The 25,097-nt window shown below is 41.3% G+C and overlaps 1 protein-coding gene across 1 annotated transcript in view; it reads right to left on the bottom strand.

The window, feature by feature from the left end:
- The window catches only part of CDH11 (cadherin 11), a 489,120-nt gene extending 465,125 nt beyond the window's left edge, over nucleotides 1–23,995 (bottom strand). Inside the window, exon 1 of the mRNA XM_039502746.1 lies at nucleotides 23,880–23,995. The gene's annotated coding sequence lies outside the window, so the exon portion shown is untranslated. The remainder of the gene's footprint in view (nucleotides 1–23,879) is intronic.
- Nucleotides 23,996–25,097: the final 1,102 nt, after the last annotated feature.

Genomic DNA, 25,097 nt, shown 5'->3' with positions numbered 1-25,097 from the left:
ATTTTATTTTTCAATATTTTCAGTTTTAAGTTGTTCAATCAACATGTTTCAAAATATAAATGCTAATTCTTTGCTCTGGACTATGGCACAGCACCATGAAATGTCCTTGAGTTTATCTCCTCCTTCCTCTCCTCCTCTAACCCCCCCCCACACTCCCCATATTCATGCTATATTAAGCTAAAATAATTATTGCTGGTAGAGCATTCTTTTAAAGAGAAATGCTTACTGAATAGAAATGCTTAATGGATGCAGATAACAGGACAGTGTCTATATCTTTATCTTTGGCCTATATGTAAAACAGTATTTTTTTTCTTTTTCTATAGAAATATTGAGCAGTAAGTAAATTGCATTGTTTCTGCACTGCAGTAGGACTACTGCACTATTCTTGGAAATCTGGCTTACCATTTACCATTTTACGGTGATGTGGGCTTTTATTCAAAAATAGAAGATGTGATTCTGCAAACCCTTATACAAGTAGTCTTTACTCACAAGAGTAATCCCAGTGAGGTTAATGAGCAGTCTACTCATATGAGTAAGCATTTACAGGATCAGAGCCATAGACTATTTTGTGGTAATAAACATCCTTCCTCTCTGACAAAGTCATGCTCTGAATATTAGTGACAAGTAATAAAAAAAGTTTTCTTGCTACTATGTTAAAGTGTTTTTTGGAGGCAGAGGAATTTATAACAACATTAAGCAGAGTTTCAGAGTAAATGGAGTGCAAATGGTGATCTTTCTAAAAGTAGCATATTTCAGTTTGCAACATCCTCATGAATTTGCCACGTAATGCAAATACTGGGTGTTGATAAAAATGATAGCCGAAGCTCATACGTCTCCTATTTGTATTATATTCTGAAGCCGAGCAGTCACATTTATAAAGCAACATAACTATTAAGATGTATTTATTATGGAGTGATGCTAGCTGCTCCATAATTTGATGTTGAAACTAGTTTCCTGTGGTATGCCCAATTTTCAAGGGGCTTCCTCCTATCCCCAACTTCCCCCAAAATAAATCAATTGCCCTGAAGTTTAACATGGCATCACACCCCAGGACATAGTCTTGCTTGAAGATTGGAGAAAAATCAGAAAAGACCTTAAAATGAGGGTGTTTAGACATGCCCCTTATACCTCTTGCATATACAAGGCTGCAATCTTCCAAGTGACTGAGCAGGGATCTGCCCTGGCGGAGGCATTTGTAAGAATGTAGCCTCAGAGTGGAGGGGGTCAAAAAAGAGACTCATTAGTGATGGGCTATAAAGGGGAGGCAGTGGAAGTGGCCTAAGGGAAGCCCCATCAGGGGAGCTGGGCTGGGTGGTAGTGAGCAATGGATTATATGGCAATGGGGAACTGACTAGTTACCTTAAGGTTCATTTCAGATTCTCCACTTAAAAATACAAGTTAAGTGCAATTTCTCAGCTGTACAATTTCTCAGGGGTAGGAGTACTCAGGACTCTTTTGAACACACACTTTCAACCTTAACTTTTAAAAGGAAATAGGTTTTTGTTTGGGAACATTCCGGGTTGCAGGGAATGTAGAAGCAGGCAGACAGTCACAGGTCTCTCTCAGTGCTATAAAACCCAATTGGGCCTTCAGATACGGCCAAGGCACTTGCATTACCTTCAGGAGGATTGCACAGGGAGTAAAAGCAAGGGTAGAATTTTGCCCCCACTAGCTAAATTTTAACTCTAGAATTTTTCATATATACTTAGCCAAATTCTCCCTCACTTTGCCCCATGGAAAACCAGTGAAGTCAGGGTTGTGCTATACATTGCTCAACTGCATAAAATATTATTTTGAAAACAATTATGTATTTTTAAACAAGGGCTTTAATACTAGGGGGAAAAAATTTAAAATGACCTTTTAAACTGCAATCAACTTGTATTCCATGAGCATTGTGTAAATTCATCGCTGCTAATCAGAGACAAAACTATTGCTAGACAAAGGTTTTGTTCCTCCTCTTATTTGATTCTCTAGAGTCCAGTCCTGCAGTCTCCATGCAGGCAAACCTCATGTGGGCTTCAATAAGGGTTTGTCTGTGTAACAACTGCAGGATCTAGCCCACAGTGAACATATTTTTTTTCCGGCATTTGTGGCATCATAAATGTTTCCATGGAAGCAGACTATCAAACACAAGATGATGGCCTCTGTGGAGGATCAAAGGTAAGGGCAAGCTTACTTATAAAGAAAACTCGCATCCAGCCCCAAATACGTTCAACAAATATGGTAGCACTAGCAAAGAAAGCAGACTCTTTTGGGGGGGGGGGTAGAGTAAATTATATTTTGTGCAGATTATTTTTTAAAGTCTCTCTTTTTTGTGTGAAAGTTCCTTTATTATGAAGGGGTTATTGTATTTGGCATGAAGACAAAAGAGACAGCCTCATCACGAAGCTACGTAAGCCCTATATAACTCCATTTCACCTAAATATCTGACAGTCTCTTGTCATATCACCCTCTTTGATCCGTCAGTGATTCCAACCTCTATATTCCTTTCATCTAGCTCTCCTACAATGTTGTCCATGCCTTTTGCCATGACAACCTCTACACATGGAGGGTGAAAGCCTGATCCCAATGAAGTCAATGGGAATTTTACCATTGACTTCAATGGGATCGGGATTTCACCTAATATGCCCCTTGCAATGCTAATCCATCAAACCACTACACTCTCCTATTTCCATTTTTAAGATCACTTCCTCCACAGAGATTTCCTTCTCTAAGAAATGTACATGCCTTAAACTGAGTGCAGTCTCATTGCTGAAATCCTTGTCCTTCCTCCTTCCAGTTTGGAAGCCCCATTTGTGGCTTCACGTCTAAAAGTAGATTGTAAGCAAGGACTAAGTCAAATTCTCTGTTGGTGAAAATTATTGTATTGCCATTGGTGTCAGTGAAGCTGTGCCAGTTTACACCAAAGATTTGGCACCAGGTCATTCTACAAGTGGTGTGAAACACCTCACCTACTTTTGGATCTGTAAAAATATACTATCCTTACTCAGGCAAAAATTCAAAGTACAGACTCTAGGATCAGACCTATAGTGTATGTCATCCCAGACAGTATACAAAACATGGCACTAGTTAAATCATTTAAAATCAATAAAGCTTACTAGTCTCAAGAAACCTGTAGTTCTTCACACACACACACACAAAATATCCTGAACTAGCTACACAGTAATGTGTGTCTATATTTAGATCACCAGACGCGTTATAATTATAGACACATGGAAGTCTGCAGTTCTGGCCCCATCTAGATTTAAATGTAATGGGTCTGATCCTCCATTGCTCTACATCTTGTGTCTATCACTTACACCAGTGCAAAGTGAATGCAAAATGCTAATAAAATCAGCACAGTAGTGTTCTATAGTCACTTGAGTGTCTATGCAAGGTGCAGGGCAATGAAAAAAAAATCAGACTCCAAGTGAAGATCTGATTCTCATCTCACTTACACCAGTTTAAATCAAGAGTAACTCCATCCAAGCCCATCGGCTACATCAGTATAAGTGAGAGGAGAATGAAGTCCTGACTGCCAACTGATTGTTAAAGCATACTGTTAATTAAGGTGTTATCACAGATCATTTATACATATTGTCTGGTATTGTGTTACTGCTATCCATGACATCTCACAAAGTTGTACCTGGTGCTGGTGAAAAATTCCTCTCTGATCCATAGACTGATCAGCTTGATATCTCAAGTGTGAGCTTTGATTACCTCTCTCTTAACAGGGTAACCCATTTTAATTTTAGGGGAGTTATGCATATTTTCACAAAGATGTGACAATTTTAGAATGACTCATTGCCAGTCATGTTAATTTTATCTTGGGATTCTAAAAAGAAAGCCCTTCCCATTGTCAAGAACTTCTATTGCAGATTCCAATATTATATTTCTGTGAATCGATTCAATTAAGAGGACTTAAAAGGTTACTGTTCAAGTTACTGCAAATACTGGGCAAGAAATTCAACCTCTCCTTTAGTAGCAAAATTAGGAACTCAAATTGGACTAACTGAAAGACTCCTGAAGCATAAAAGCCCTCTGTTCTCTTCCCAAAAGAAATCTGAATCCATCATAGTATTATGGTTGCATTTGATTACTCTACTGCTGATCTGGCCAACTTGGCAAAAAAAAATCATAATAAAAAAGTCATCCACAATAAAATGATGCTATATATGAAGGCTTTTAAGTACTGGGTGTAATTTAGAAAACTATATTAGGATTTTTTTCCCCCTTCATCTTCTCTTTTGTGGTGTAATTGAAGGATAAACAATTTCACGAAAATTTAATGTATGCAAGCCAAATTTCCCCCACCCCCACCCCTCTGCTCTTTGAAGCACCTACACACCTAGCTGTGTGTGTTTTCTGATATTTATCATTTGGAATTATAGAAGTGACCAAGATTTAGGCCAAATATATACATGGATTTCTGATCTTGTTCTAGAGTGCTATACTCATTCAATATGTAATGTAACCTTCAATCTTAATGGTCAGTGAAACTGTCTTACTTTTAAACAGCAGCTGACTGCAAGAGTAATTATAGTAGGGGACTGGCTAAGCCAATATATATGACATTTCTGAAATACAGGGTAACATTTTTTTTCCTTCATGCACGTGCATTTGTTTAAAGTCCTGAACTGGCACATAATTTATGACTTGGCTAAATTCAATACCTGTCTTTGTATCCAAATGTTATATAGTTTAAATATGTCTCTTTAAATACAGAGTTTACATCCAGTACAATTAAAACATACACATTAGGGGCACAATTCAGACTGGCTGCAAGTAGGAGCAGCTCCAGTTTAGGGTGAGATCCTTGAAGTTTCATCAAGAATGAAGATGGTTTTCATGCAGTCATGATTGTTGAATTGAGACCAAGTCAGGAGATATAAAACATTTAGTTTATGGGCCTTTTTATAGCAAGTACAAATGTTAAGGACAAATATTCCTTTTAGCTGCCACACCCCACTCCCCCATTCTCCTGTAACTGAAAGGGAGAAAGTCTGTACTGTGCTTCTGAAGGTTGTTGGTTCAAACATTGCAGAGATAAATTATTTCCATCCCTTCATGAGTTATTTTTTTCCTCTTCTCACTTATTTTGGGGTTTGGAGGGGAATAATCAATAATATACACACATGCACACAAAGTTAACATAGGGCCTTGGACTGATTATCAGTAACTTGTTTCCTTTTGCTGTTTCCCAAAAAAGACTGCACTGAATAGCTGACAAAAATGTGGCATTTTTAATAGGCTATGAGTTAGTCTGGCTGGGGGAGGGGAAGTTATATTTATTCCTCAATGAGCTGTAGATTAATTTTACAAATAGCTTTGTGCAGGCTGCATTCTCTAGTCCATTCTGCTTCGTGTGGCTATGTGAAAAAATTTTTCTTACCAAAGCCTCGTGACAGACACAGTCATTCTGTTTTAAAAACCAGAAGGGAGATGACCTTGATGCTCCCCAGATGATAAAGGTCTCCAGGCTTGAAGTTTAGTGCACCCTTCTGCTTCCTCATGAACCCGTAATGTCCAATGAAGGGCCTGGCGAGATCTCTCACCAGCTCACCCCTCCACAAGGGAGAGTAGCCTAGAGAACATCAACAGGGAGCCATGAGAGCTGAGCCAATTACCAGTACTGCCCTGCTCTAGACTGCACCATGCCAAAGCAGCTCACAGCACTTCACTGAGGGTGCTGGGTCAGAATTATTTGTTTTCCTCATCTGTAAATGGGGCTAACAAGGAGGAAAAGGTACTTGTTCAAAACTGCACTGTGAAGAGCAGCAGAGGCTGGAATAGAATTCCCAGGCCCCTCCTCTAACGACTAGACTGCCCTCTCTACCACAATCAACAACATGTGAAGGGAGCTGGGACACTAAAGGGAATAACTGAAACAAGCTGGAGCCCTTCATGTCCCACATAAGCCCATAAAAGCAGATGATGCACCACTGCTGGTATGTAAGCATCTCTTGCTCAGCTGGTGCCTAGCAGTCCTGTAACTTTCTGGCCTCAGGAAGCAGAAAATCTAGATGAGTGGTGAGGACTCACTGTAGAGCAGAGAGGGATGAGACAGGATCAGTGAGAGATCACTGAGAGAATGGCGATGGGGAGCAGTGAGGGAATCGTCGAGAAGGGCAGCGAGCTGGAGGAAGAAAGCATTTTTGTGGGATGCTCAGAGGATTGATGAGGGAAGAGAGGAGCTGCAAGAGGGTTACTGAGGTGACAGTAAAGCTTGTTTGTGGTTATATGAGAGCTGTCTCTTGTGATTTGTTCCCCAGCCCTGGGAGCTACATGGATGTGCTTCTTTGCTGAAACAGACTCCCAGCTTCAGCTCGGCTCTGTGTGCGACATGTTAGAGCTCAGTGGAATGTCACCAGAGGGTCTCAGTATCTGACCTTTCCATCAAAATTTTGATTCAATTTTCTGCCAAAAGTTGGAAAATTTCTACTGGCTGCAGCATTCACATCAGGAGAGAAACTTTAATTGTCTCTTTACCATCAATGTCGCTGTGTCCCTAGGCTAGGGTGACCAGACAGCAAGTGTGAAAAATCAGGACAGAGGGTGGGGGGTAATAGGTGCCTATATAAGACAAAGCCCCAATATCAAGACTGTCCCTATAAAATCAGGACATCTGGTCACCCTACCCTAGGCCCCCGTCCTGCAGTGAGCTCCAGGAAGGCAGACTCCTGAGCCTGCACAGAACTATTTGTATGAAAGGGGCATTAGTCATCCACAGGACACTGAGGAATAAATATAAACCTCCCATCCCCCAGCAACACTAACTTGTAGCCTTTTGAAAATGAGACATTTGATCAGTTATTCAGTGCAGCATATAATATATTTGGAAAAGAACAACAGGAAAGAAGCAAAATTACTGACAATAACTTGAGGGCCCCATCACTAGCTTCTATAACTATTTTTTCCCTACTCCCACATGGGTCATTAACAGTGGGTGACCCCACAGCCTTCAGACCCCTTCCACATTAGCTGAAGGAGAAAATGGTAGGTGTCAATGGGGAAAGCTTGCTGCTATTCTCTATGTACCATAGCCCAGGTGGAGACACAATACATACAAGGCTAGTGTGGTTATACAAGTATTTGTAAGACAGCAGGAGGACACTGGGCACCAAGATTCTTTGTTTCTGTTCCTAGCTTTTGGAGCATATTGTCATTGAACTATACGGGTACAACTCACATTGAAGGCAATGGTTCACTACAAATGAGAGCCCAAGTGCTACCCTGTTTCATTCGTTACATGTAAAAAAAGAAAAATTAGACCACTGAGTCTTTTCAAAGGAAGATACTGCTGCTGAATTTTTATGAACAAATTGAGTTAATTCTCCATATAGCAGAACTCTCCCTACCCCGAGACGCTGCACTTTTTATAAGAGAAGCTAATTGCTATCACTATCTCCTAAGACTTTAAAATTATAGGAGAAACTTCTTTCCCTTCGAAGTTTTTAACAAATACATATTATACTCTGAACAAGACACTTTTTTTTTACATAGCATCCCTTCACATTTATTGTCCAATGCACCACGGCATTAGGCTTAAAAGCTAGACAACAGTGCTGTTCCGAAGGCAGTGTACCAAACAAGAATAACAATTAAATTCTGTATGTTTACAAGTGAAAGTCTGCTGTAAATAACCATGTCAAGTAGACCTTGCTGTGGGAAGTTGGGATCAGAATATCGATAGCAACTGACTGCAAAGAGGAGGGAATAGGAGATCAGCAATAACAGACCACAGAAGGCAGAGCTGAGACAACAAGAGAGAAACCTAGATAAAGTTGAGGTCTGGAATAAAGATTGAGGGACGGGGAAGAGTAATACTAGTAGTCTGGGAGGAGAGAAATGATGGGGGTAAGGAATGGAGCACGCAAATGACATTTACTTCTGTTATTCTAAATCTCCTCTAAGATTTTGGTTTCAACCTTTTTAAATGTGATGTTTCCCTTTATATTTCCTCATTCAAAGTGATTGCTAAGTTTTGCAAGGACCAAATCTGGAATACCCGAACAAAACGAAACAATCCGCAATTCAGGCAGGCCCTTCATCCTGAAAGGAGGGGGAAAAAATAAGTTCCCTGCAGGTTACCATTTAGGGTATGTCTACGGTGCAATTAAACAGCTGCAGCTGGCCTATGTCAGTAACTTGGGCTTGCAGGATTTGGGCTAAGAGGCTGTATAATTGCGGCGTAGACATTCAGGCTCAGACTGGAACCCGAACTCTGGGACCCTCTCCCCTTCCATGGTTCCAGAGCCAGGCTCCAGCCCGAGCCCAAACATCTACACAGCAGCTAAACAGCCCCTTAACCCAAGGCCTGCAAGCCTGAGGCAGATGACACAGGCCAGCCTCAGCTGTTAAAATGTGCTGTAGATATACCCTTGGAAGGCTTAAAAAAACCTCAAGGTCCTGTCTGCTCTTGTTGTATACACCTTAAAGATAACATATCCTCTTACTACTTTTTTTTCCCCTCTTGCCACTCTACCAGTGTTGTGAAGCATGCTGGGTGCTGGCTAGCTGCTAACCTCCACCCAAGAAATTATGGTGTTGAATATAGTGTGTGAAGCCCTGAGGTCTTTGGGGATGAAAAGTAATATCCCTGTAAAAATAGCATCCCCTTCTTTATCATCCCAAGCCTTTGATGCTCTTTTCTCCCTTTCAAGTGTCCTGCCATTTGTTTTCCCTTCCACCAGTATCATTCTTTGGATAGTTAATGTAACAGCCCCTCAGTGATGGATGATAGCCTACAGTTAATAAACAAACTATAAAGTAAAAGAAGATAAATAGTGCCAAGAATTTCAGTTTCCCTTCCCAAGATGTCAGATTTGTCTAACAAATCTGACATTTAGAAATATTATAATAAATAAAAATAATAGTTAATAGTAATATATAGTATATGTTTTATCAGTAGTGCCATTTATTATAATAAAATTATACTCTTATTTATGCTTGTAAAAGTTTTTATGGTTTAAAAGCTGCAATTCTATTCAGAGTCTCATACAAGCAGATAAAAAGGTCTCATCATATGAAAGAACTGACCATAAACTTAGTCAGTTGTCGGGGGCCTGGCATTAGAAGTTGAGAGAAATCAATTATAGTCACCATCAAATAATCCTACAAGGTCTCTTATCCACTGTCGTGATGCAACCTTGACATATTAGAGTGTTAAAACAGCAATCACTAACTGTAATTTCATAGGTACATCTTTCTTTTGATCTGTATGAAGCATGGAAGTAAGCTGAACCAGAAGAAGTCACAACAAATCTTGCAATAGTACCAATACATCACTGAATGAAAGTTATTAGCTTTAGTTAGCAAATGACAGGATTGGTGTATTGAGGATATCCTCATAAGAGAGCAAGGAAAAAAGGTGTCGGGAAGCTAAATGATCACTCCCATAAACATCTGAGACAAGATTTAAGAGGAACTTGTGATTTTGGGTGCCCAACATGAGATACCAAATTAGGGACCAGCTTTCCTGCATGGATGCTCAGCACGTTCTGGATGTCAGGCCTCTTTAAGATGTTTCTCGTCATTTATGAAAATCTTGGCTTTCATGTGATAGTAATTAGGACTCCTGGCCAACAAGAGTAAATTTTTATTAACCATTTGGTAGTTTGGAGCCAGATATTGCTAGTAAATGAGAGGACAGATTATGTGTTAAATTAGAGTGGTGATGAAGGGACATACAATAGCAAGAATCAGGGTTATTCCTCTTCCTCTCCTCCTCCTCAAGCTGTTTATTTTCTCTCATTTTTATTGTTATTTTGATATTTTCATAGACATTTGCACCAAGTTTACACCCTCTGGAACCCCATCCACTGCAAGAATTCATCCCATTACACTTGTAAGTTCCGTTACAGACTGTCCTCTTGCATTGTTGCACATAATATTTACATTCTTCTGGTGCCTTCATATGCAAATTGGAACCCTCTTGTCCTCGTTATAGTACACATGCATTATCAGGGACACTCCTTGCCATGAAGATTTATAATCTGATGAGTGTTCTGTATGTTCATAAAGAACATTCCAGTGTACGGGTATGGTATGAGCCAACAATGTCCTTATTAATAAAAATGGATTTATTTTGTTTTAGCACAAATAATTTAAGAAGTCAGTGGCATTTCAAACACCACATTCAACTATACATATCAGCCCGTGTACATAGTTTGAGGTCAATCCCACAGAACACATCTTCCAAAGAAGACAAGATTCTGAAAGAACAGGGGACTCGGGGGACTTGAAAAAGAGAGGTCATTCCTCCACTGTAAATATTTAATTTTTGTTCACACTGTTCTAAATGGGAATTCCTGGGTGCTGATAACTTTGAAAGATCTGGCCACAAGTCTAGCTGGAAAGCAAACATTCTCTTCTGGGAAAAAATCAGAGGTTCCAACCTTCTTTTCCATGCCACATTGGAACAAAAACTTGATCTTTCCAGCACACACACAACTAATTGCTCAGTGCTTAGGCTCTCACTTGAGATGAGAGAGACCAAGGTTCAAATCCCTGCTCTTCTTGATTTGGAGCAGGGACTTGAATCAGAAATCCTAGGTGAGTAACCTAACTACTCAGCTGTGGGTCTACCTCAATCTCTCTCTGACCAGAAATTCCATCCTGGACTTGGGAAATTTTCACAGAAACCACAAAAAGTCTCAGTTTTGACCAATGGGGATTTTCCAATAAGGAAACATTTTGTCAGAAGTCTGGACTACAGCTACTGGCCTCTTCAATCAGGTGACTAAGGCACATCTGGCAATGTGCAAAATTTGCCCCAATTGTGAGTGCTGAAGTCTTTTCCCCCCCCAAAAATATAAAATAAAATAAAAAAATCTGGCCCAACATTGAATACTCATTTGGTCAATAAATAATGATGGAAAAGCTAGATATCTGTCAGAACCTTTCATAATTCCTCCTTCTGCTACAAGACCACTACATATGATATTGTCTTCGTGATCAATTTTACATTTACATAACACACATTATTTCATCCATTAAATATTCATCCATCACTTCCTCTCAAAAATAGTTCTTTGCAACATACCACTCAAAGTTCATGATAAGTTCATAAATTCATTATTCCCTCAGACTTGTAAATGATAAGTGCCTAGTGGGGGAATGACATCTGATGTGATGTTCCCCAGATCTCCCGTTTTTCCTTTACGTTGCCTTCTTGAAGAAAAGTGTGTTCTGTGGAAAAGACCTAAGAGAAACCACCTATGTTATTGCAAACATGAGTACTTGTAGCATCGGACACCTTATAAAAGTGTCAGATGAGCCACTTGTTAAGACTCTAGCCCTTGAATTACTGCAATTCAGATTATTAAAGGTGTTTCTTTGTTCCACAAGTTACAGACAGGAAATAATGACAGCCAAGAAGGTGACTCCAACCTGTGCAGAGGTCAATCAAAACTCCCAAGCGGTATGTGTGAGTGTTGTGCAATATACAATTATCTTAACTAAGTCCATACTACAGAATGAAGTCTGGATAAACCTTCCCAAAATATCCAGGACACCTATAAACTCATGTCACATTAATGGGCTGTTTCTGTGCTCCTTTGAATTCCAAACTAATGTGTGCATGTATATATTTAATATGTTTTTATTCTGAAACTGTTATTAATATGTCTGTTAATGTTTGACTATCTTATTTTACATGGAAATTAGCAGTTCATATTCTGTGCAATGACATATACCCTGGCCTCAAACTCTGGAGCGGAAGGATACAAGAAGAGCAGCAGCAAGATGCAATGATAATAGGACCTCCAGCACTTTGTTTATTTGAACTTCCTTCCAGACATCTGTGTCTTGTCTTCATGGAGTGGAAATAGTCTTTTTTCACCCTTCACGAGCTAGACACAATGTTGCAAACACATGTTCTCTTTTAAAAATATTCCATAGATTCTCGATTCAGAAAGTCACTTTAGAAACAGTCCCCTGAATGAAATATTAGCATGCAGTGCATTTTCAGTACTCTTGAAATAACATTTTGTATAACTATAATAGCATGGCATAATGATGTGCACAATAGCTAGTGTCAACTGGCTTGTTTTTAAAACTTGAATCCGAATTTCCTTGATGCAAATACCTTTTCTTTGTGATATGTAATCTTGCCTCCCACTCCCCTAAAAAATAAGCAGCAACCTGCAAACATTTTTCACCCCCATCAGAGCTTCACCTCCCTTGTTTCACGCATAAAACAGCACTGATTCAGTAACTAGACATATAAACTATTTTCTCCCTAAATAAGCATACAAGGTTCAATTTCTAGTGTGCCTTGCAAAGACTGCATTACTTTTAGTTTGTCTAATAGAATGACAAACAGCAAAGTAAAAATGAAGCTTTTATGTAAATACTTTTTATTAAGATTCTTCTGTTTAGAAACTCATCAGGATGCCTGTTTAATAACAACAAATCATTATAGCATCTTTTTATTTCTACATGCTCAGTTTGTGACCTTGAGATGCGTAATGTCTAAAACAGTCTCATTGTTAGGACTTCAATTTTCATGAGCATGTAACAACGTGTGTAATTTAACTGAACCAGCATTGAGTTGACAATTTTTTTTTTAAATGATATAGGGATTTTATGTTCTCGTTGCAAAACTGGTCTGCTTAAAGTACTCCATTAATATTCACAACATCACTATGGAAGAAGAGAGAATCACTCTCATATTTTTAGACCAAGCTCTTTTTCTTTGGAATTTCATGGAAAAACTCCTGCTGGCATGAGTTTAATCTCCATTTCTACTGATATATGAACCCTGGTTAGAAGCAATTTTATTTTCACATTTTGTAGAATTATAAGCTATAATTACTTAACAATCTTCAATAAATAGGCTTAATTTCAGAGAGTAAGAAGAAATCAAGAGCATATTATTTACCAAGCAGTTCAGCAATAAATGTAGATAACAGGGGATTCTGCTAATACTCATGATTATGACTCTGCACTATAAAAGAGAATGCTCTTTTAAAGTCGGCACTTTCACTGTGTTGCTGTGCCTATTTTCCGTAAGTAGTGGGCATGCTACAGAGAAAGTGATGCTTAACAAAGAATATTTCTTGGTTTGGGTTTTATCCTATTTGACTGATTAAAAGAAGAACTCATGCTACTCAGTAGAGGTGAAGCTTTGGCTGGTAGGCATATGCATCAGGAGAGCATGGAAGCAGTTTTATCTAATCAGAGATAGGAGGTGGTATTTCTTATCAAAAATCAAGGTGACTGATATCTGAAAGTTACATTTAGGGGGTCTTAGGCCACACTCAACTGGACTAGAGATGGCTCGGGTATTGGAGAGAAAGGAGATTTTATGCTTAAGGTACAAGACAGGCAGGGGCGGCTCTAGCCATTTCGCCGCCCCAAGCACGGCGGCATGCAGCGGGGGGTGCTCTGCCAGTCCCGCGGCTCTGGTGGACCTCCCGCAGACGTGCCTGCGGAGGGTCCGCTTGTCCCGCGGCTCCGGTGGACCTCCCACAGACGTGCCTGCGGATGCTCCACCGAAGCCGCGGGACCAGCGGCCCCTCCGCAGGCACGCCTGCGGGAGATACACCGGAGCCACAGGACCGGCAAAGTGCCCCCCGCGGCATGCCGCCCCAAGCACGCGCTTGGCGTGCTGGGGCCTGGAGCTGCCCCTGAAGACAGGAAGCAGAAGACGTGTGCTATCTTCCCAGCTGTGCCACAGAAGGTATGTGTGCACTTGAACATGTTGGTCAAGATCTGGCATTTCATGGAATATTTAAAATTTCAACACAGGGTTAGCCCCAAACTTCCAGTCAGTAACAGAGCTGTGTTTCAAAACTGCCTTACAGGGTTCAGCTTAGAAGCCCTATCATACTAACATGTAAAGTAAATCTGTGGGACTCCCCATGACCTCGAGCCAAAGCTCACTCAAGTCAATGCAAAGACTCCCATTGACTCCAGGGGGAGCTGACTCAGACCCCATGTGGACAAAATTGTTCATGTGTGATTTCAGGATCAGGCCCATACAACATAAATTACAAAAAAAATGTGTGTTTTATGGTGTGGCTCTGTTCCTGTGGATTTGTTTGCACCTATTTTCAAAACACTGGTAATGGAGGACAATTCAGTTTTACGTGATCTTGTTTCCCACTCCCCTTTTGTACTTGGGTTTAAAAGGAGATTTTAAAATATGGAGTTTCCTGACATAATATGCAGTTTAAAAAGATGCAAACTAATAATGTCTAAAACACTTCAGGCAACAATATCAGGCTGGACTGTAAAGCTGCAGTAGTATATAAAAGTGTTCAAAATTAAAATACAAATACACTGGCACCATGAAAAGTACAGCAAAAAGCATATAGTAGGTGGAAAACTTTATGCAGAACTTGATTCATGATCTTGGCCCACTTTGGAGAACATTATGAATAGTCAACCAAAGATATTTTACATCCAGGCCTATTTGGTCTCATCCTGGATGTTAGAATCTGTCTTCCCACTTACCCCTTCAGATCAACGCAAACGCTAACACAAACCCAGGCCTAGAATGTGTAAAAACAACAACATACTTTATACATGCCTGTGGGGAAATTAAATAGGCCTTTCTTCTTTAATGCTACCATTCTCAATCCTACATGGTAGAGACTGACAGTTATTCCACAGAAATTAAGCGGGGCATCATACACAGTGAAGTACCAGTTTTGTTTGCTACAAGTTTCAATGTGTACTACTTTGCTTTTTCTATTCCATTTTTATTATTTTACTGTGGCTAAAACTCAGTTTTCATCTTTGTAATTTGAGTCCAGATGGATTGCAGGCTCAGATAACATAAAACTGGTTAATCGACTTTCATACCATATTTATACTGCAACAGGGAAATTTTACTGTTGTCTGCAGTTTAGTAGTGCATGCTATGGAATACGGCCAGTGTTTTATGTACCCTTAAAATTGTGAACTGTAGTCCCTCTGTTGACAGTGACCCTAAATCTGTCTCACTAACAAAAATCTCTTGCCTGTTCTGAAACAGTAAATATTCAGTAAAATTTCATTCAAAAACAAGTGGCATTGTATTTCACTCATGAAATGTAGACTTTTTTCTCTCTCTTGCTGTATTTGATACACAGTATCACAGAGCAACGGTAAAAGTCAAGCATTAAACAAAATGTTTGTAATTAATTTGCAATAGCATTACTATCACAGTTCTGAATACAAGTTGTTGGCTGTATAAGGTGCCACAAGATATTTCTGCTACAGAAAGTGCAATATAGCTGTTGCTCTAATTAGAATCCTTTGGTAGTAGTCCCGCTCTGATTTTTAATGCCTTTCTTTCCCCCAGAGCATTGAAGAGCTTGTATGGAAAAATCCTTCTGAAACTGGTCTCAGTTGGTGTGGTTTATAAATCATTTATTGTCATTCATGGCAGCAACTGACTTAGTAATTAAAACCAAATTCAATGGCTTTTCAGCACTGCCCAGATTTTGAGATGGCATACAACAATAAGCAGATATTTGAGCCACACTAATTATATTTAGCTTGCAATCGACATGTTTGCTAGTTCATTATTATAGAGAATAGATGTTTGACCTAGCATAGGGCCAGGAGGCAGGAGATTGGAGCTCCATCCTTGGCTATGCAACTGCCTTGGCGTGTCACTTTGGGAAAGTCACTCAGACCATTCGGTGCCTGGTTCAGCTCTAAGTTACACTGGTGTAAAATCAAGAGTAACTCTGTCAAAGTCAACGGAGTCAGACCAGCACACATGAGGACAGAATTATGCCCTCTGAGCCTCATTTACCTTGTATGTGGAATATGACAAATACTGTCTCATAACAGTCTTGTATTACATTTTTTGCAAAGCATTTCAGGTTCTTTAAACTGTGTCATATGGTATAATTTACATGTGCATATTTTTTTTAAATAAAAAGGAAAGAATTTGAAGGCTTGCTGCAAACAATCAACCATGCTTTGGTTTTCGCTGTTCAAATAAAGTCATGCCACTCCTCTTATGTAGGGTAGTTCAACAATTGGTTTCCTGCACTAAGAATTAACACAAGGAGACCTAAGTGATTTACCATGAAATCACAGTACTCCTCCCATAATTTATATCGGTTAGATATAAACATGTTCATAGGCAAGGATAGACCACAGTTTTCAAATTCAGGTGCCTAAAATTGCAGATTTAGGAGCCTAACCGAATGAAGCTAAATTTTAACATTTATCCACAGATACACATATTGCCTACTGAGAAGCAGCCAAACCAGGGGTCGGCAACTGCATCCGAAGAAGTGGGTATTCACCCACGAAAGCTCATGCTGCAAAACGTCTGTTAGTCTATAAGGTGCCACAGCATTCTTTGCTGCTTCTACAGAACCAGACTAACACGGAATCCTCTGATACTTTCAGAAGTGGTGTGCTGAGTCTTCATTTATTCACTTTAATTTAAGGTTTCGCATGTCAGTAATACATTTTAACATTTTTTAGTATGTCTCTCTCTACAAGTCTATATATTATATAACTAAACTATTGTTGTATTGTAAAATAAACAAGGGGCTGGTCTACACTGGGGGGGAGTAATCGATCTAAGATACGCAACTTCAGCTACATGAATAGCGTAGCTGAAGTCGAAGTATCTTAGATCGATTTACCTCGGGTCATCACGACACGGGATCGATGTCCGCGGCTCCCCCGTCGACTCCGCTACCGCCGCATGCTCTGGTGGAGTTCCGGAGTCGACGGGAGCGTGTTCGGGGATCGATATAGCATGTCTAGATGAGACGCGATATATCGATCAACGAAAAATCGATCGCTACCCGCCGATACGGCGGGTAGTTTGGACGTAACCAAGGTTTTCAAAATGTTTAAGAAGCTTCATTTAAAATTAAATTAAAATGTTGATCTTATGCCGCCGGCCCGCTCAGCCCGCTGCTGGTCTGGGGTTCTGTTCACCAAGGCCGGCAGTGGGCTGAGCGGGGCCTGTGGCCGGAACTCCGGCAGGCAAGGGTCCGGCAGCCAGAACCCCAGACCAGCAGCAGTCTGTGCAGGGCCAGCTGCCGGGACCCCAGACCTTCAGTGGGCTGAACAGCTCAGCCCACTGCCCCTCAGGAGTTCCATCTGCCGGCTCCCGCCAGCCGGGATCCTGGCTGCCGGACCCGCTCAGCCCGCTGCTGGTCTGGGGTCCCGGCCCTGCCCACACACCTTCTCCCTGGTTCTGGCCATTCTCTCCCTCTCTCTGCACTCAGCTGATGATGGGAGTGCACTGAGCACAGGCTGGGGCTGAAGGGTCTGGCCAGGAGCTAGAATGAGGGAGGGGGCTCAGGGTTGGGGAAGGAGGTTTGGGTGTGAGGAACTTACCTGGGCAGCTCCCATTTGGTGCGAGGGGTGCAGGTGGGAATGTGGGGGGGGGTGCAGGAGCTCCCGTTTGGTGGTCTGGGTGGGGGTGGGGATGTGGGGGTGCAAGAGTCAGTGGGTGTGCATGTGGTGTCGGGGGCTGGGGATGTGAGGGGGTGCAGGTGTCAGGGCAGGGGTGGAGGGGGGTCTGGGTATGTGGGGGGGTGCCAGAGTCCCAGCTGGGGTCGTGGGGGTATGTGTGAAGGAGTCAAGCAGAGGGCTGGGTGTGTATGAAGGGGGTACAGGGCTCAGGACAGGGGCCTGGGTGTGTGTGCGGGGCTCAGGGCAGAGGGCTGTGTGGGGGGGGGGGTCAGGGCTCAGGGCAGAGGTCTGGGGGAGCTATGGGGGGTCAGGGCAGGGGGCTGGAGGAGATATTTCCCTATTCCACCCCCTTCCCTTCCCCAAGGCCCTGCCCCCACTTCTTCTCTGCCTCCGCTGGGAGCAGCGAGCACGCTGACTCTGCTCCTTCCCGACCCCCTCCCTCGCAAGGGCCATCAGCTGATCGGCCGGCAGGGAGGGAGGGATGGAGAGGCGGAGGAGGGGCAGGAACCCAACACACTACAGGAAGAGGCTGAGGAGCCGGCAGGACCAAGCTTCTGCACCCACGGAGGGGAGCGGGGGGAACGGAGGGCGGAGAAGAGTGGGCCGGGCCGGGCAGGATTTTTAATGGCACCCTGCTGCCTGCTGGGACTCCGGCAAGCAGCAACGTACCATTAAAAATCGGCTCGCGTGCCGTAGGTTGCCGACCCCTGAGCCAGAATATGAGTTATGCAGTTCCTCCCAAACAATTGCTTATATTGTAGCATATATAAACATTTGAGAGTTTTTAAACAAAACTTTGGGTATCCCCCTACCACCATGTCTTCAACTTGATAGGCCTCAGAGAGCCAGAAAAATTAAACAATATTTCTATATATTACAATTGTGACAATTTAAAGTCAGAGAACTTAGGTTTTTTTCCAAAGACAGAAGTGCTGCATCTCTCAATAGAAAGGGGAGAATCTCCACTTCTCAGTGATGTAAAGGATTTCTTTGTGGCTGGGGATAGTCAGGGGTAGGTCAAATCCGAAATTTGCCACTAGTGCAGGAGTAAGTATTGCCCAGTACTGGGGCCCAGGGCCACCCAGAGGGGGGAGAAAAGTCGGGCAATTTGCCTCAGGCCCCAGGCCCCGCAGGGACCCCCCCATGAGAGTTTTTCGGGGCCCCTGGAGCGGGGTCCTTCACTCTTTCCGGAGGCCCCAGAAATCTCTTGCGGGGCCCAGGCCCCCGGAGCTTCTTCCACTCCGGTCTTCGGCAGCAATTCGGCAGCAGGGGGTCCTTCTGCCCCAGGACCCGCCGCCGAAGTGCCGGGTCTTTGACGGCAATGCGGTGGCAGAGCCCCCAGCCGCCGAAGACCCCAGGCCCCCCGAATCCTCTGGGTGGCCCTGCTGTGGCCTGGCTCAGTGTAATTTTAGGGAGGGGGAAAAAAACCCCAAAACAATGAATACAATCCCTCTCTCTCCCTCCCACACAAACACTTGTTGAGAAAGAAGAAACAGTATATCAGCTTTTTCAAAAATAGTGTTTGTTTGAATCTGCTCAGAGATTTGGAGTTAAATCCCCAGGGAGATGAATTAGCATGCAGAGTGTAAATGAGGTGATTATAAGTGCATAATCTATGCTGTTTATCACATGGCTCTGCAACTTATCACAGAAACATCGTCACCACCAATTTATCTTGCTCCTTTCTCTTACTGTAAATGCTGTTCCTGCTATCCATCCTCTACTACTTCTTCCTTGGCACATGTAGGTTGCACTCGTTGACATACCGACTCAATGCCAGACTAGTGCAGGTTATGCTCTTTTACTAGATACATCCCAACTGCAATTTACAACACTTCGTATCAGCTAAATTAGGCCTACCAGCCTCCCTTGGAGTTGCATCTGCTTAAATCAGGGATGAATTTGATATTTTCCTAACCCCTGGCCCTTTTATTAGCTTGCATTTCAGCTGAATTACATTGTATTTCAAAGAAATGCAAAAGTTCTCCTAAAAAAAAGAAAAAAAATCAATCTTATTGGAAAAAAATATTCACTCATGGGATAAGCTGCTCTCTAAGTGCAGAAATAAAAAGCTACTTCAAAATTTAGATTTATTATCATAAGACAAATAGCTAGAAACATATAATGTAATTCTCTAGAATGGTAATGCATTACTGACCTCTTAAAGCCTTTCCCTAATGTATATTCATTCTCCATACAACAATGCCCTCAAATGCACAGTAGCAATGATTAAAAACCCATCTGGGATTTATTAGCATGATCATCTCTCTCAGTTAAGGCTAAATCTTCTGACCCAACCCAGGGCTACAGAAAGCCTCAAGAGGAACAGAACCAGTGTCAAGCCTCTGGGCTGGAGTGGCCCATTTTGCAGATGGGTGAACTGAGGCACAGAAAGGTTAAGTGGTTTGTACAAAGCAACATGGCCAGCATAGGAATTTGCATAAGAAATCAGACCAATGGCACACTGAGAAGTGTCCCATCTCTAAGTGACCCAAAACTTTGGAGGAAGGAGCGAGAAATGCTATATGAGTTTACATGTAGTAAATAGTTATGGAATAACCCTCCCATATGAAAAGTTTCTTGCATTTGATTTATGGCCTGAAACATTAGGATTTGTACCCATGAAAATCTTACTTAATACTTTACATTTCAAATACTTCAATCTCCCCCTGCCTTTTTCTGTATCTTTAATAGAAGAGAGAATAGTGGTTGTTACAATGGGACTAAGCCAGTGATAACTTGACATAAAACTCCGGACTGCACTTGACTATTTAACGTGGTAACAGTAGACAAGGGTTCAATCCACACCTTATCTCTTGCTGGGTGTGAAACTCCCCATTTTCAACACAGCAGGCCAATGGCAGGGAGCACAATGGAAAAAAACACAATAAAAAAAGTCACCCTCAATAATAAGTTAATCAACAATAATCACTGTCTGAACTGACATCAATGAGCATTTTTAACTCTGAGTCATAGCTGAGCGTTTGTGCTGGGAAGACGCAGTAGAATATATCAATGGTGCTATGTAATTTAAGAGTTGTTGCCTGGAATTTGGTCCCATGGTTCCAAAGGATCAGGACCTGTAATATCTCCTTACCTCATACATCTTTCCTACAAGTTTTAAAACTAGGGTCAGAAGATCTTACAATCTCACTTTTTTTAGACTACCGCCAACTTGGAAACTTGTTATCCACTTAGCCCTACTCTGAGGGGTAAAATGCCTTTGTTCTGTGCATCCAGGAACTTATGACTGCCATCAGTATAGCATCTGAGTGCCTGAGTTTGAGTTGAGGTTTCTAATTCATAAGTGACTTTAGTTCACAGGTGATACTGTTAAACATTGTAATGTTATAATATTCATTCTTCCTTTTACTAAATAAAGAGTTCTTCAGCAGCACACGATTTATAAAGCTCTGTACATCTTTCTTGCCATCCAGGTACATACATTGTATTGTGCTATTCTGCCTTAATACACAGAAATCTCAGCATTGAGAGAAACTAAAAACAGAAGTCAAAGGTGGGGATGCAGGAACACTATCTGAATGGAAAACAAATACGACAACATACGTTATAAACGTGGTGTATTTGTTCTAGAAGACCTGTTAAATCATTAGAGACACAAGGTGGGTGAGATAATATCTTTGATTGGATCAACTTCTGTCAGTGAGAGAAACATTAATCTTAAATCATTAGGCAGACAGAGCCTCTAGATCTCACTCTGGTTTGCAGCGGTACCATACTGAAATTGGCATGCCACTTTTTTGGTTAAGCACAGTGCCATGATAGCACATGTGTATGAGTGTCAGCAGCAGCAGGAGCTGCGGTATGCCCCAAGGTCAAGATTTCCATCCACAACTTTAAATACAAGGTTCCATAATCTGCTTCAACATCTATAGCGAGGGGGATTTGCCATTCTTACTCAAGGAGGGATGAAGTCTGGAAATTGAATAATATTTTCCATTACCAGTTAATGCGGGAGAAATATTCACCAAGGAGTGGAGACCTCTTCACTCCCTCTCTCCGTAGTCTTGCTGCAGGAGAATTTATATACAACTTGGTGTGAAATGGTTCATTGAGATAGTTACTTATACATAACGAAGCTGATGGGGTGTAAAGAAAACAAATGCAGTGTTCCTGCAGCGCAGGAGGCATAGTGATTTGTGATATGATTTTGGTTTTGGTTTTTTGTGAGCTTATAAACAGGTAGAAAATAATGACTGAAAAAAGGAGATGCATATTAGTCATCCAGTTCAAGGTATTGTGTGTATTCCACACCATACATATTGCTTCTGGCTTACAAACAGTGTTGGTCAGGCTTTGAAATGCGCTCAAAATATTCTTCAAATTGTAGAGCATTCTGAGGGGAAATTATATTTTTTCCCTTTGGGATTGACTAACACAGAAAGGCTGACCTTGTAGACTCTCTCAAATGAGGGGAAAATACTTCCAGTACTCTTGGGTTTAAAAGCTAATGGAGAAACCTTACTGAACCAAAATCGCATTATTTTATTATTCACTATGTTATAGTAGTATCTGGGGACCAACTCAGATTGGTGCCTCATTGTGCTAGGTACTGTACAAACACAAAGCAAGAGACAGCTCTTGTCCTGAAGAGCTTGCAATCTAAACTGACAAAACAGGGAAAGGGGTATAACACACAAGCAAAGTGATAGTTTGCAAATGCCACGCTATTTCCATGGGTTCCATTTTTTTTAAAATCAGGTTTTCTGGGAGGGGATTCCTGGAGACTCCGGAAGGGAGATGGGGAAAGGGGACAAGATGCAGGGGGAGGATGAAGAGGAGGGAGTGGCTGAAGGAGAAAGGTGTGGACTGAGGCCAAACTGAAGAGAGCAAGGGAGGAACAAAAAGAGAATTTGACAGGCCTCTCCCTTTCAGGAATTGGCTAGTGCTCTGTGGTCAGGTACTGATTCTTCAAATGTCACTCGGGGGATTAAGTGTCAAATCTTGTTCCCAATGAAGCTCAGGGGAACTTTGCCACTGATTTCAATGGACTCAGATCTGATTTTTATGACCAACGATTTATTAATTATAAAGATGTTTTCAAAAGTAGCCTCTAATTTTAGGTATCTAAATCTGGCATACCCAATTGTCTAAAGTGGGACATCCCAACACAGAGGCACCCACAATTAAAGGGTGCTTTTAAAACACAGGGTTTTAATGAGCTAAGCACTTCACAGGGTAATAAAGAGACAAAGTAAAACTAAAATAAAATTAAAGGAAGTTCAAATACTTTCTTTTCTACTGGCTGAATAAAGAGCTCTTGAAAATTGCTGTGAACATTTGCAGGCAACAGAAATAAAATTAAAGGAAGTTTCTCAAGGTACTCATCAAGTTACTTTATATTCTCACTGCAAGGTCTTTTCAGGCATCAGAGAAGATGAAAGAAGAACCAGATGGACAAGTGTCATTTACAAGGCCTAACCATCCTGAATGCAGTAGCTTTCTAATATGATAAGCCCATTCACCTCTCAGAAGCGCTCCCACAGAAACAAGAAGTGAAAGCTAGCTTCTTTGACAATCTTGGCCCTTCCAACATGCCACTTTGTAGACTGTGCATGTATAGAAAACTGTCTCTCTTCATAAAGAAGAGACACAAGAATTTCAAAGACTACAACATCTTGAAAATGCAGCTCGCCTACAACCACAGCCTGGATGTCACACATGGATGCTCAGCACCCTATGGCCTGCCTTGACACACACACTTTGCAGAGTGCTCAGCTGGCCATGATGCATTTTCCTGCTTTCAGCTTATAGGACATTTTGCTATGCAAATTACTCATAAGAATGCTGCTAGCATAGCATCTCTTAGAGAACATGCACAGATGTTTTTGTGACTGTCATTCACACACGTTTTGGGAAAGTCACAGATATGCTCACAAAAAAAGCCACTCTGCCCTTCGCCTTCACTTCTTCCTGCACCAGGTCACTGATCTCAAAAGGTTTTTTATTTAATCAATCCCCCTTTTATAATTCTAATTACACAAACCCAAATTAAGGTTCTGATCACTTACTAAATTTTTTTCCCCACAAAAAAACTTTGTACCTATTTCTGCTTTCATCAGTTCTTCATGTTGGCCAAATGGATTAAAAATTCAGCATAAAATCACTTTCAAATACTGTAACCACATAGCCATTCATCATGATGATGATTCTACTGCTCTTCTAGCCCCTCCATTTTCTCCTTTCTCAGTTTCATCCAAACCCTACCTGGCCTTTTCCACTAAGTCCACATCAACAGTTGTTGCATCACAATAATGAGCCTGTATTGATTTATTCTACTGAAAATAACAGTGCAAATCATTATTCCCTACCCTAAAAAATAGAAGGGAGGTTCCCTCATTGCCCCTTGTGAGCAGGTAGAATCACAAAGAACCCCACAGACATTGTTTTTCAAGCTAGCCACATTCCTTTTTATGTCCACAGGACAATATTTACATCAGAGGCAACAAACCAAACGGATCACAAATGATTAGAAAATAAGAGCAAACACTCACCCTGGGCTTCTTACTTCCCCCTGTAGTAACTACTCTTTCAAAGCAACCACCTTCACTTTCCCAAACAGCCACTATTGTTGAGTACTACTTTCTTCCTAAGAATCTGCTTGAGCAGCAGTCTCCAGCCCTGCCTCATTATCCTCTCCTAAGCACCTGTGCAAAAAAAGTGGGTCTGTGTTAACCATTTGTCTGCCAGTGAACAGAAACAGAGCTCCTGCATCTAATCAGATCCTCAAACCTACTGCATCCTTTACCCATGTTTGAAAACCCTCACAGCACCAAAAACCCTTCAGACAATTTTCAGTGCACCGTCTCCAATCCTTTCTGAACAACATCATCTTCTCTTCTCTTTTTTTATTCACAGTAACCCAGTTCACATTTACCATTCTACACCTGTTCCCCCCACTTTCTTGCTTTTGGCATGGTCACCTTTCTAAACAACTTCTCTCCAAAGCTTTCATTTTCCAGTATGTTATGTAGTGCAACAAGCTGGTTCTTGAGATAAGCTATCTTATTCTTAAAGAGCTGAAGAATCCAACACTGTATGCACATGCTTTCTTCCTAAATATCTGAACACAGAAAGCATGAAACACTGAATTGCTTACAGTTTATAGGGAACCTCTCCATGTTAGTGACCTGATTCACTATTGCCTTGCACCTTGTGTACTCATTTATCTCTGCAAAGTGAGTAAAAAGTTTTCAGTGCAATCCCATGCAAGAGATTTGTGATATGGTACCATTTTGCACCTGCTTTGCATAGGTGTAAATAACTACCGAAGGTACAAACCAATGGAGGTCAGTGTCTAAATCTAGGAGCTGTTTGTAGTGGAGGATTGAAGGCAGCGGGAAAGAGGCACTTTCAAGTTCAAAGACAAATATTTGTAGATTTTCAAATTTAGTTTCATTTCTTCATTCTAAAATGCAATATACATTTTCAAAGGAATCATTTTTATGTTTCTCTATTATACATATATAAGTACATTTACATTGAATCAAGAGAACTCTTTCTACTGACTCCAACAGGACCTTAATTAACTCTAAGAACAGTATCTTGACTATACTGAAAAATGCATAGGAAAATGACAACTTTATAACTGTTGGTTTCAGTGGTCTATCACAAATAGAGAAAAGAAGCCAAAGAAAGTAGCAATTTAGGATCAATGTGTATAGTATATTAGCTTTAGCATTGTGAAAATATCCTATATCCTTATTTCTCCA

Source organism: Mauremys reevesii, linkage group 16 (assembly GCF_016161935.1).
Source record: "Mauremys reevesii isolate NIE-2019 linkage group 16, ASM1616193v1, whole genome shotgun sequence".
NCBI lineage: Eukaryota > Metazoa > Chordata > Testudines > Geoemydidae > Mauremys > Mauremys reevesii.
Note: the sequence above shows the minus strand (reverse complement) of the source record. Positions and strands in the feature narration are given on the sequence as shown.